The sequence below is a fragment of the Magnolia sinica genome, chromosome 1 (assembly GCF_029962835.1).
Source record: "Magnolia sinica isolate HGM2019 chromosome 1, MsV1, whole genome shotgun sequence".
In the NCBI taxonomy this organism is placed as follows: Eukaryota; Viridiplantae; Streptophyta; class Magnoliopsida; order Magnoliales; family Magnoliaceae; genus Magnolia; species Magnolia sinica.
This window is the reverse complement of record NC_080573.1, coordinates 116976715-116991002: the sequence shown is the minus strand read 5'-3', so window position 1 is coordinate 116991002 and position 14288 is coordinate 116976715. Positions and strand designations below refer to the sequence as shown.

The 14288-nt window shown below is 39.2% G+C and overlaps 1 long non-coding RNA gene across 1 annotated transcript; it reads left to right on the top strand.

The window, feature by feature from the left end:
- The first annotated feature begins 3785 nt into the window (after window positions 1-3785).
- Window positions 3786-4255, top strand: LOC131257724 (uncharacterized). Its single transcript, XR_009177615.1, has 3 exons — window positions 3786-3890; window positions 3973-4065; window positions 4148-4255. It is a non-coding gene; the product is annotated as an uncharacterized LOC131257724 (long non-coding RNA).
- The last annotated feature ends 10033 nt before the right edge of the window (window positions 4256-14288 follow it).

Sequence of the window (14288 nt, the reverse complement as noted above, 5' to 3'; positions counted from 1 at the left end):
GAAGACGATGATCTTTGATGGCAAAAAAGATCATAAGCTACCACCGAAGGAGCTACCTAGATAAGATGTGATACAACAACTGAGTAACATTGGAGAAGTTAGATTTGGTAAGGCATCACACTTCAAAAAGAGGAAACGTACAGTATTGGAGTATAACTGGAGGAAGAAGAGCATTTTTTTAGTTGCCCTATTGGAGTGATCTGAAATTGCAACACAACTTGGATGTCATGCATATTGAGAAGAATATATGTGACAATGTCTTCAGAACATTGATGAACATAGAGAAGAAAATAAAAGACAGTTTTAAGGCTCGATTGGATCTACAAGTAATGGGTTTAAGGAAAGAGTTGCACTTACAACCACATGAAAATTCATATAATATACCAGCAGCCTACTACACATTGATAAAACTAGAGAAAAAGTGTTTATGTGAATGGTTGAGATCGGTGAAATTTTTCGATGGGTATACGTCAAATATATCTCGACACGTAAACATTACATACTGTAAGGTAACAAGAATGAAAAGTCATGATTGTCACATCCTTCTGTAACGTCTACTACCGGTTTGCGATTCGTGGATTTCTAAGCAAGGATATCAGTATGGCGCTGATTGAGTTGGGGATATTCTTTAAGAATTTGTGTTTGAAATCGTTGAATGTAGAGGTTATTAAATGACTGGAGAGGGACATTGTCGTAATCTTTTGCAAACTTGAAAGAATATTTTCACCTGCATTTTTCAATATCATGATACAACTAGCGATTCACTTATCGCACGAGGCGAAGCTTGTAGGCCCAATACAATATCGTTGGATGTATCCGATCGAAAGGTGGTAAAACCTATTAAAATTTTTATTCATTCCATAAACTACATATATTCATATTTTCATACATATAACATAGTGATTTTGTGTACAGATACCTTCACATACTAAAACAATTTGTAAGGAATAAGGCACGTTCAGAGGGATCTATTGCTGAGGCGTAAATTGATAATGAGTGTCTGACATTTCGCTTTATGTAACTTCGTGGCATAGAGACTAGATTCAACTGAGAAGATCGAAATGCCGATGAAGGGCAAGAGCATAAACAAGGACTTATATCTGTATTTGCACATAACGTCCGTCCTTTAGGATCCTCGACGTTTCAGGATATGAACCTTGGGGATCAAGCAAAGGTGCGGTGGTATATGTTGCATAATTATGAAAAAATAGAGTTATACTTAGAGTAAGTCTTTCCTTCATAATTATATCTCTACATACGATGATCTTAATGTTTCTTTCTAATGATGTACTAATTATGGTAGCGAACACATCGAGGAGATGAAGTCCCAATACCCGATAAATTATGATCGAATGCATCAGGATCAATTTTCAGAATGGTTCATAAAACGTGTAAGATTTCACCTTATATCTCACCACATTTAGAATTTTGTTGTATTGTATAATATTTAAACCTAAGAAAATTCCTAAACAATTATATTCTGTACGTGATAATAGATGAAAACGTTGCACGCTAGCAACTCTGCGAATGCGTCTGATGCACTTTACTCACTGGCAGTAGCCCTGATAGACATGTATCTAGATATACAGGTTATATTGTAAACGGGATTTAGTTCACACTGAAAAGCATGAGAGGTATAGGACCACACAAAATAGTGTGGTGGTTGTGAAGGGAACGCATGAGGAGGTAGAAATTGACTTTTATAGCATTTCGATGGATATTATTGAGCTGAGTTATTGTATGAGAAAATAGGTGTACTTATTTAAATGTGATTGGTGGGACATTGAAAATAAGAAGTTGAGAATATAGACTGACCACTACTTTACGAGCATAAATTTATCTCGGAAGTGGTTTAAGGACAACCCATTTGTCATCGTCAACCAAGCCGAACAAGTATTTTACCTCACTGACACCAAATTAGGTAGCTCTTGGCACGTGGTGCAAAAAATAAAGCTCAGGAACGTATTCGACGTTCCCGAACTAGACCTTGAAGATAGCGAGGACTGAGGAAATAAAATGTTTATGGTTGAACAAGTATATTAAGAAGACATGCCATCTGGGGATAGAGGGACTGATCCAAATGTTGATATTGATGTTATACAATTGGACAGAGATGATGTGCCACCTGATCATGTTGATGCCTCAATAATACATGACATTATTAGAGATGATAACGGTTTCATTGATGATGACGTTGCAGACGATGAAGAGGAAATACTGATCAGTGATAGTGATGGTGAAGAAGAAATAGTCCTAAGTGATAGTGATACAGACAACAATTATTAAATGTACACATGATTTACATATCATTTTTCAATTCGAATAATTTGATTATTACATGTATACATGTTTTACAAGTCATGATTTATTTCTTTAATTGACTTGTTTATAAGCCACATTTGCAGTTGAGTCAATTTCTGATCATGTCCTACTTAAACCGGAGCGTAGTGGAAGATGTAGCATACTTCATCAGTTGTTGCGGATGGACTTTCCGGCCCTATCTTCTTCTAGTAGGGTCAAAGAGATACCTGGTCTGGTCGTTGAGTATAGGGAGGAATATATTGACGATGACTCAGATGAAAGATTATACAATCTCAAAGAAATTTCGGACCTGATGGAGGAATATAACCGCGAGAAACTTCGTATGGAAGATACAGTTTTGTCACTTGCACATTTGAATGGAGTCCCGAGAGACCAGATTTCTCCTATTGTGACTGACATGTTGGTTGTAACAATGTCGAGTGCTTCACATAGCTTGAGACATACTTCTGTAGCGTACGATAACTTATGCAGGGAGTACTTTGGATAGTTGATCCGAAGTTGTTTCGTATTACAATGAAATAAATGTATTTAATATAGAATGAAAATGTGTAATGAAATTTTCAAACTTTACTAAAATGTTTATGGTTTTATTATATTCTGCTTACATTATAGTATAATGGTCTAATCATATTTTAATCATCTCTCTAAGCATAAGCACAAATTCATTCTACCATCAACACTACTTGTATAATGTTTTAGTATATTCTATATGTACTGTAAAGTTTAATATGTTTATTATATTGATGTTCATACACTTGTACTGACATTCTTTAAATTAATAAGTTCGTAGTTCGCACATATTCAGTCATGGCACCAGGTGGAAGATCAGGTCGTTCGCGCACTAGATCTACCCCTTCCACCCGTGATGCGACGGAGACAGCATCAACGTCACATGCTGCATTACAGGCGTATGATCCCTCAGTTACGCATACACCGGGCACTGCATGTAAGTCTAGACATATATTTCTTTTAGGGACTTCTATTTATGTTTAGACTTATATATTTCTTTTGAGACAGCATTGTCTACCAGCCGATGAGGACGTGGACCCACACGTAGGTTAATTTTAGAGCGACTTACGCGTGAGGGGAGGGTAAAGGTAGAGTTCTCACAGGACTGCCTTAGACCTGTTGGGGACAATGTCGGTTGTTTACGTCAGAGGTCGATGTCCTATGCCGATCTTTGATCCCCACCACCACCCCCCGTTGGGCAGACATGACAGATGATGTGTGGCAGCTCATCCGTCAGCGCCTTACGGTAAATTTTAGTAAATTAAATTTTCTTTTGTGAAAGTTCATTTACGGTTAAGTTATTTTCTTAATAAGTTTATTGCCTTAATTTATTATTTACAAAACTGCAGGATAAATTTGTCTTAGATTTAAGTGTTTCGTACATTTCTCATGCCGTCGATGACATGGTCAAGGAATGGTTCAAGGAGTACCGTAGAAAGTTACACTAGCGGTATAAGCGGTGCAGGACCCACGATGAGGCCGTACTTTCTGCACCACCGCACGTGACTATAGACGACTGGCGGATACTCTGCAAGAGATTTTTGTCTGAGGCTTTTCAGGTAATATTTACATATTTATGATATCTTAAGGTAATAATAAAATTCGCAATTAATAACAATGTATTATGAATAATATGTTCAGAAGATGAGCAAAATTAATTCTGCGAACAGGAAAAAGTTACAAGTGAACCACATAGCTGGTTCAAAGTCATTTGTATGACATCATTATGATATGGTAAGAAATTACTGGTGATTATTAAGTTGATATATTTTTTTCATGCATTTATATTAACTCTATTGTCCTTTCGATTGCGCAGCGAGATTCCGTCACCGGCCAGGAGCTTAGATTAGTAGACCTCTACAGAGGGACTCACTGTCGGCAGGCGATAGGATCTTGGGTTCATCCTAAAGCCAGCGAGAATCGGATAAAAATCCTTACATTGTAAAATTTAATTGCATTGATTTATAATAATGTCATTCATTATGAAAATTCATATATTTTCACTATAGGCGGCGATGGACACCATACGCAATCAGCCCACTCCTAATGGTAGTCAGTGGAGTGAGTCAGATATCCTAAGCGAGGTGCTTAGCACCCGTTCTGGATATATGCGTGGACTTGGCCATGGTGCCAAGCTCATGGCACCCGTTAGAGCTGCCTCCAGCCGATCTTCGCTGGGGAGAGTGCCCTACGCTGAGCTGATATAACAGAGAGAGAGTGAGGTTCAGCAGCTACGAGTCGTCGTCGATGAGATCAAAGAGCAGCTAGAGAGGCCGAGGGAGGAGGAACAAAGGCATAGGGAGGAGGATGAGAGGCGACGGGAGGATTAGGAGAGGAGGATTGAGGATATACGGGTAGAGCATAAGCGACGGATGAAGGAGATGTTTTAAGCTCTCACTGCATGTTTTGCCACTGATGCCCCACCACCTTCGCCTTCATCTTCGTGATTTTTTATATTTTATTTATGATTTATTTTATATACGAATGTTAAACTTATATGTATTTGTGCGTGAATGAATATTGTGGGTTGTATGTGGATGTGGATAGGATTTTTTTAATTTTATTTATGATTTATTTTTTATATACGAATGTTAAACTGACATGTATTTGTGCGTGGATGAATGTGGGTTGTATGTGGATGTGGATAGGATTGTTTGTGTATGGATGGATGTGGTTTGTGTTTGAATAGATGTAATTTGTGTTTAGATGGATGTAGATGTGAATATGATGAAAATGTATTGTAACAGGTGTATTTACAAGTTTATATTAGGAATTTTTTCCTGAATTTTGAAAATAAATGAAATTGGGAAGAAATAGACTATTACCGACGAAATATTTCGTTGGTAATAGTAGGACCAAAACTTATACCGATGAAATCTTTCGTAGGTAAAAATTAACACAAAAATTTATACCAACGATTTGTATGAGATATACTGACGAATTATTTTGTCGGTAATAGCGGGTTTATGCCGACGAACATACTCGTTGATATTATTGTTTTACTGACGAACGTCCTCGTCGGTAATGTCATTAATCCACAGTTTCACCAACGAAGATATTCATCCGTATAAGATGTGTTTACCAACGAAATATATTATTTTTTCCTACCAAAAGTAACATGTTTTGCTAACAATTTTAGTCGTCAGTATTTGTTTTATCATCGTCGACGAAGTCGTATTTCGTTGGAAAAAGCCTTTAGCCATGGTCTTATTGCGACGATCTTTCCAGCGACAGATTTCGTCGGTAATAATCATTATCGATGAAAAAAGATAAAATAATGACGAATTATGTTGTCGGTAAAAGAGCAATTTCTTGTAGTGTTATGTGGGTGAGTTATACCTTCTAATGTTCTTGAATACTCAAAATTAGACACAACGGCTTGCTAACGAAGGAAAAGTTGTGATCTATGGATCACATGCTCTGACCATGACTATATAGGTTTTATAGCATACTTGTAATATGATAGAATGGTCATCTCATGTGAGGGGACTACATTGGTGTCAGGATGGACAGTTTTCACCCAACAGGCTGACTTGGTGTTGATTTGCCTCCTTCCCTACCCCATGTGGGTATGCCAGTGTATCATGGATGGTTCCTTAGATACTTTAGTCAATTGTATCGACAATGACCGCTTATAAGTATTAAGGTTGGGAGACCCATCATTCCTAGACTTGAATATGCTTGCATATGTATTGTCTTCGTCAAAATCCCCAGGACCTAAGGATATGTGGATAGAGAAGTTCTAATTAATCATATGTTACCACTCCTTGTAAGGCTTTTGCATAGTTTTTGGAAGTGGGTGGATTTAGGTTTCTTCATTAAGGTCTTCGAAGTATGCACGATTATTCATGGGATCCACTTTGTTTTTTCTAGACATGAATTGATCTTAAGGTTTGGATAGTCCATCAAGTGTTTAAAAAGGTCGGCCAACACCTCTAGATTTCTAATGGGTTAACCATGATTTTTAAACCATTAACTTTTTATTTTTAAGCATTAATTTATTTTAAATTATGCTTAATGGACATCCAATGATTAAAATTTATTTCTATCAGACCCTAGGTGCCATGAGAATTTCCCAAGGATAACAACTACAAATATTAGAGGGATTTGAACGGTCACAATGTGTAGATAGATAGGTAAACATCTCATAGCTCAAGCCCCACATCTCATGGGTTAGGACCTCGGCCAAACCCCCCTCATGGGCCCCAAATCATATGAGTACCGCCTCACACAAGCTGCCCACCCCGAGTGTGTCCTCGCATCCCACAGGCTACCCGACTCGAGCTCGATATGAAATGCGCACTAATCACCCCCGGTGAGGAATCTCAAACATGAGACCTCCTCTGTGGGCCCCGCCCACCTCGAGTGTGCCCATGCATCCCACAGGCGACCCCACTCGAGCCAAGTGTGAAATGCACATTAATCACCCCCGGTGAGGAGTCTCGAACATGAGACCTCCTCCGTGGGCCGCACCCACCCCAAGTGTGCCCTTGCATCCCACAAGCGACCCCACTCGAGCTTGGTGTGAAAATGCCCCTGCATTAGTATGAAATCCTTCTATTGGCGATTCAGAGCCTAATGGAAACTGATCATCATTATCTTCAAGTTGAGTTTAGGTCGGTGTGAATACTGGAAATCGTGAGGATCGTGCTCAAAGGGGCCTTTTTAAGTTTTTTTTTTTTTTTTTAATGTGATTGGAATATTAAATATTTGACTTATACTTGCCACTTGCTAGTTAACTTAGATTTCCACGGTGGGCTAGATCATGCAGAATCCTTAAATTAGGGAATCTAGGGATTCTCTATTCCAAATGACTCATGTATGCAATGTGGGATTCTAAGTAAGGAATCACGGTAATAGGTAACAGAGAAGGAAGGTGTTAGGTACCTTCTTTGCTTGCACAAATGTAATGTCTCTACCTCACGTAACTCGGTGAATTATAAGGGGTTAAATTGGTCTAGCTTTTAAATACTACAATAGAATATTGGATGTGATAATGCAATCTTCAACTTAGGAATGTGAGTGAGGGATTGGCAAAGGCGATCCAACGGGACCAATTTACATCAAGAAAGACAGTAAAGAAAGTAAAAGGTCTCCGATTGATCTGAATTTTTGGTGTAACAAGATCCAATGAATCAGCGAGTTACCATTTGTAAACTTGAACCAACTAGAGTACCAGGAGGTTAAGAAGTGATATACTAATGCGGATGCTTAGAATGCGGGGATGATGCGAATGTGGAGTACAATGTCTAATTCAGGAGTAGGAGTGAGGAATTGGCTAGGGCAATTCAACAGGACCCAGTTACCTAACAAGGGACAATAAGAAATAGAAAAAATTTCAATCATTTCGAGATTTTGATGGGCAAGATCTGGAAAACCGACGATCTGCAAAGCATACACTTAGATAAACTGGGAAAGTAGGGGGTTGAGAAGGGAGATGATACGGCCTAATGCTGATATGAAGATGAATGCAATTGATTTGTAGCTGGGTAAAAGAGGTGGACATGTTGTCACAAGGATTGATCAAAGTGTGAGTTGGATCAACTTCTAGATGGCTCAGTTGGCTGGAATTTGTGCTTGCCTAGGCTGACCTATGGTTGGAAGGGCCCTCTCCTTGTACTCTCATTCTATCCATGGTAGATGGATGGGTGATAACATGTTTAGGGGTTTTTTGGTGGTTAAGGATTATGTGTGAGTGAAGGAAAATGACTATTTATTGGTATGATGGGTGGCATTTTTGTGACTTTTAGAAAGTTGAGAAGCTTAAGGGGTGTGGATTGGATACTGACAAGGTCAGTAGCCATTTGGCTACTAAAGTGATGTCACCAAGCTCTGTGGACCCCACCATGATGCATGTGTTGTATCCATACCATCCAACCATTTTTAGAGATCGTTTTATGACAATACAAAGAGAATGAGATAGATCTAAAGTTTAAGCGGATCCCACCATAGAAAACAGTGGGGACAGTGACATCCACCGTTCAAAACTTCTTAGGGGCATCTATCTCTATGTTAACTTATGAATAGGTTGGATCTCAAAAATACACCATGGTGGGCCTTATAAATGTTTCAACGGTGGGTGTGACTGGTCCCATGGTTTTCTGTGGTGGGTCCACTTGAATTTTAGATCTATCTCATTCTCTTTGTAATGCCATGAAACGATCTCTAAAAATAGTTGGACGGTATAGATACAATACATGCATCATGGTGGAGTCCACAGAGCTTGATGGCGTCACTTCAGTAGCAATTTGGCCACTGACTTCGTCAGTATCCAATCCACGCCCAAGCTAAAGGAGGCTAGGAGGGTAGTGATTGGCTGTGGGGATAGGTGTGCCACATGCATCTTGCTATGGGTGGTAAATGTTGTAATTTTATTGAAAATTAGTATTCAAGTGGACGCGGATTGCGTACTATCCCCACCTGTCCCTAGCTCCGAATGGGCAGGTCTGTGAGCGGGCCCACCGTGATGTATTTGTACATCCAAACAGTCTATCCATTTTCTCAGATTATTTTAAGGCTTAAAAACAAAAATGAGGCAGATCCAACGATCAAATGGACCACACCACATATGACTCCACATATGACTCTTGCATTTAATGCAACTGACATTTAGGGCCCGTTTGGCCACCTGCATTAGGTGGGATTAAGCTGGATGGAATTGAAAAAGTAGCATTAAATGCATGTGTAAGGTATTGTCTTTGGATTGGGTATATCCCATGCTTTTTAATGGCATGTTTGGAAGATATGGAACTAACTTCTATCTCGCGGGATTGGATCCATATCCTATTTGGGAAAGAGAGGATTGCAAAAATCCGGCCGGTCAACCTATCGCGGTAACAAAGCCAAAGTGGGAGAGAGAGGGAATAGAAATACTCTGAGAGATTATGAATATCTGTATGCATGCACACCGTGATGAATCACCTTCTGTCATAGCTATTCCTTCAATCCAAAATGTCCGAACCTTGTCTACGGCAAGGATGATGGCTCCGACGGAATTTTGAGAATTTGGATTTTGAATTTGGATTGTTGAACTTTTCATTTTTAACCGTTCGTTTGATGGGTGCGATTGGATAGTATTGGAGACTTGTTCTCTGTCATTTTTTGAATTATGCCCCCATTCGACTCGACAGCATGGCCCACCCAATTGGACGGTTTAGGTTAGGGTTAATGCATAGTAGTTCCAAGAGTATAATGGCTTGTGCATGGTTACGGGAGCCATGGTGGGCCAGGTTATACAAATCAGTCCTTTGAGAATAAATAAATACAAGCATCGATCCAATGCATTACATCTCGGGTGCGTATATTGAGACACTTGGAGGGTTAGATCATCAACGTGGGCCGTCCATCCACTCCATTCCGTACTGGCCTCCATTCCAAAATCACACTACTGTGATGGTCATGATCTTCACTATCTCATCAATGGATCGCAAAATAGACGGTCAGAATCAGTTAGAACTTAGATGTCCTGCCTTGTCAAATAGCAGAACCTCCATGCTCCCGATAATATCACAAAGACATTGATTAAGTGAAAACATAAATATCAGATTGATACAAAACTTCTATGGTCCCCAAGAAATTATCAATGGTAGATGTTCAATTCACACTGTTTCTGATGGTGTGGTCGATTTGAGCTTCGGAAAATTTTCAATTTTATGGGTAATGATCTAAACTTATCTTCTAAAATGTATGGACGAAGTAGATGTAATCACATACAGAACTATGGGCCCATGTTCATGCGTCGTACCCAAATGGACGTCACTCTTTATACACGGTAGCGTAAGCGGTCTAGCCTATGGTGAATACGAAGCGTCACCCACGGGATTGCAAAACCTTTCCTGTTGACACGAGGTATTGCCAGGAGACCCGATGTTCAATATCCTAGGATGAAATATAGTTTCCAAACAGGAACGTACAATGGATATGGCAGGCGGTGGAGTGCAATCCCACTGAATCCCACCTAATGCAGGTGGCCAAACGGGCCCTTAATGCTTTGTACATTTTAATGCAACTAAGCTTATTATTTGGTGTTATCCACTTGGTTGGATCTGCTTCATTTTTGTGTTCATGCCTTAAAATAATATGAGAAATGGGATTGACGGTTTGGATTTACATATACATCACGGTAGACCCGCCCACGGACCTGCCCGTTCGGAGCTAGGGATGGGCGGGGGTAGTACGCAATCCGCGTCCTATTCAAAGCGTGGCTCTCGAGGCAGGTGGTGGAATTCTCTCTCCTTCACTTACCATGTTGCTAAATTTTGCAATATTCCACGAGGGCTAGCCATGTGGAAGGGGTGGCCTTGTTGTTACTAGGAGTTCCGGTGAGGCTTGGGTATTCCTTTGGGCTTTTTACTCTTTAAGGTCCTAAGGCTAAATAGGCATAGGTTTGAGCTTCGAATTGAACTTTGGCTTTGGATTGAGTTTCAAGGTTTGATGGCATATAGGTCAGTTATACCATTTTGAGTGGGGTGTCCATATTCCGGTCTTGCAAAATAAAGGCATCTACATAATTAGACTCACCCCAATGGATAAATCAATTTTCACACTTTTGTCATGTTGATACATGCATGGTGTGTTAATATCACTATAAAAACTATCAAAGTATCCAAGCATCCATCCATCCTGTCCGTTAAATGCACCCTTCAAGGTTAGGCCATGGGGTTAAAAATAAACCGAAATGGAAACTCAGGTGGGCCATGCCATAAGGAATAATTAGGATGGATGGTAAGTTAGTTGGTCCAGTGTGTTGTATATATGCCATTTTATCCATTCATCATACATGTTCTGCTGGTTTAAAAAGGGACACAAAAAAAACCAGGCAATTCCAAAATTCAAATTGACCACACCACATGAATTTAAATGCCATTGGCATGACTTTATATTGTTCCTTGTGTTGTGCTCGCCTAAGTTTTGAATTGTCTTACCTTTTGTTTCTAAGGTGAAAATGATGAAAATGAGAGAACATAATGGACGGGGTGGATTGGATGCACAATTGACATGGACCCCACAACAGCCCTCTGCCAAATCACCATACTTACACCATATTTAAATGTTGAATCATATTGTTTGCCCCCTTTTTTTTTTTTTTTTTTTTTTTAAATTGTAAGATAGCATACCAATTATAAAGAAGTTGATTCTAAATCCTCTTGTTCCATACTTGACTCATTAGCTAGGTGCCACTTAAAAACAAGTTCATCTCGTTTCAGTTAATCCAAATTATCTATTAGAGATCATGATTGTTAGTTATATGATGTCAAATAGAAAATTACAAAAAAATAAATAATAATAAAAACTATAATGAGATAAACTCTTTTTTAAGGGGGGCACCCAAACATATTATAAATAAATGAGGTGGTTTATCATAACTCAGACCCACATGGATATTAACAAATTAAGTCCAGGACACTTAATCTTCTTAAGATAATAAAATCAAATTTTACAGGGCTGTCATTGCCATGGGCTTGGGCCAAGTAAAATCAATATTTTGATGATGTGAAGCCGGGAAAGCCAACAAGGCAAGTTCAAAATCTAGGCTCCATCCAATCCATGTCCCAGTTGTTTCTAAGCCTAATTTTAACCTATGTTTTTTTTTTTTTAAATCCCATTTCAACAATGAATAGCTACTTAAATGAACTAACCTATTCCAATGCTAACTTTCCAAAAAAAAAAAACTAATCTTCATCAAAATCATAATTGGCTCGCACGCTGTTGTGGGGCCCAGGAAATGTTTATCTAAGATCCATTCCAATCATCATATTCTTTCCTTCATGTTCACAACGTAACCAAAATTCAGTTTGATCCAAAACTTAGGTAGGCCACAATGCAGGAAACAGTGTAAAATAATGCGTAAAACCACTCCTCTCCCAGTTGCTCCCTGCAGTGTGGCCCACCTGGCTTTCCATTTTCGATCTCATTGCCTAACATAGATGAACACATCTAGCCGACCGAATGGATCTGATGCACACATCACGTGGACCCTACAACAGCCTGGTATCACCACAAGGTACCATTGCAAAGAACCACCTGTAGATATTAGATTCCGGTACCTTTTTAAAAAAAGTTTGCAACAAGCTACTCAATTAATTTAAGGGCCATTTGGTATCTTTTATCTAGTCCAATAAAAGCCACTCTAATAAAAACTTGAGAATTAAGACTTTTCGTTTTAGCTCTGGCTTTGTAATAGCCCATTTAGTAAAATTACTCTTCAAAAAAAAAAAAACTTTTATCTGAAATAAGCACATTTAAGGGTTGTTGTTGTCATTGTTAACATTGCGACAGCTCCATATCAAACAAGTACGCTCCTTCCAGCTTCTCACCATGAATGTAGGCTAGACATTGGATGTGCATCGTCAATTGTGTGGGCCCCACCTTCGAAGTGGGTTGCCCATCATGTGGGACCCACCTTGGATATGGACCATTCATCATCAGGGGTTGATCTTTAATGTGGATTGTCCATCATGTGGTACCCACCTTGATCCAGGTCACTTAGCTACTAGGGGAGCCCACTTGATGTGGGCCGTCCATCATGTGGGACCACACTTTGACTGGTCTATCCATCATGTGGGGCCCACATTTGAATGTAGGTCATCAATCATGTGGGGCCCACCTTGATCCGTGTCATCCATCAAGGGGAATCCACTCAATGTGGGTTGTCCATCATGTGGGGCCACACTTTGATTGGTCCATCCATCATGCGGGGCCACATTTGATGTCCACTGTCAAATATGTGGGGCACACCTTCTATGTGGATCATCTATCATGTTAGGCCGCTTTGGACATGGATTGTCCATCACCCGAGACCTTGGATGTGAACATCCATTGGGTGGGACCCACTTGATGTGAACCATCCATCTTATGGGCCACACTTTGATGTGCGCCATCCATCATGTGAGGCCCATCCATCCATCATGTGAGCCCACCTTCATGTGGATCATTCATCATGTGGGGCCCCACCTTCAATATGGGTTGTTCATGCGGGCCCACCTTTGATAACAACTATCCATCATGTGGGTCCCAACTTTAATGTGGACCATCTATCAAGTGAGGCCCACTTAATTAGATCGACCATCATGTAGGGCCACACTTTGATCTGTGTTATCTATCACGTGAGGTCCACCTTTGATGTGAACCGTGCATTATATGGGGCCACCTTGATATTAACCATTCATCATGTAAGATGCCCTCCTTCAATATAGGTCAATCATCATGTGACTTACCTTTGAGAGAGTTTGTAAAGGCAAGAAGGTGAGATAGAAATTACCTATAAATTTATGGACAAAAAATGCCTAACCACACTCAAAAGTAAGCTCTTTACCACCTGGAGCTTGTTTGTTAAATATGAAGTCCAAAGTATAAAAACTCGCTTAGCAGGGTACGAGAGAGGCATTGAGGTCTGAAAATTAAGTACCAATTTGAAATACTCTACTTGTTAACAAAACATCAAAAATGTATAAAATATGTTAATTTGACACATTTTCCCATGTCTTTTGTTTTTTGATGCTTTAAATTATTAAAAATTAATTTTTTATTAAATCAAAATAAAATCATTAAGTTAACATTTATTTAATTTAAATAAACTAAAGTACTGAATAAAAAATAAATGGTATATATTTGTCTATAAAAACATAACAATGTGTTATATCCACATTCATTTTTATGATATCATTTTACGGCAGGACTTTAAAAATAAAGAAATTCCAAAACTTACATGGACCACACCACAAAAAGTAACGAGACAATGGCACCCACCATTGGAAGCTTCGTAGGGCTCGCTAGGATTTTTATTTGTTATCCAACATATTTATAAGGTCACATGTACCTAGATGCTGGCAAAATACAAATAACAGCATCATCCAGTACTTCTGTGGACCGCAAGAAGTTTTCAATGGCAGTCGTTTAATCTCCACAGCTTCTTTGGTGTGGTCCATTTCCTCTTTAGATCTAATTCATTTTCTGTG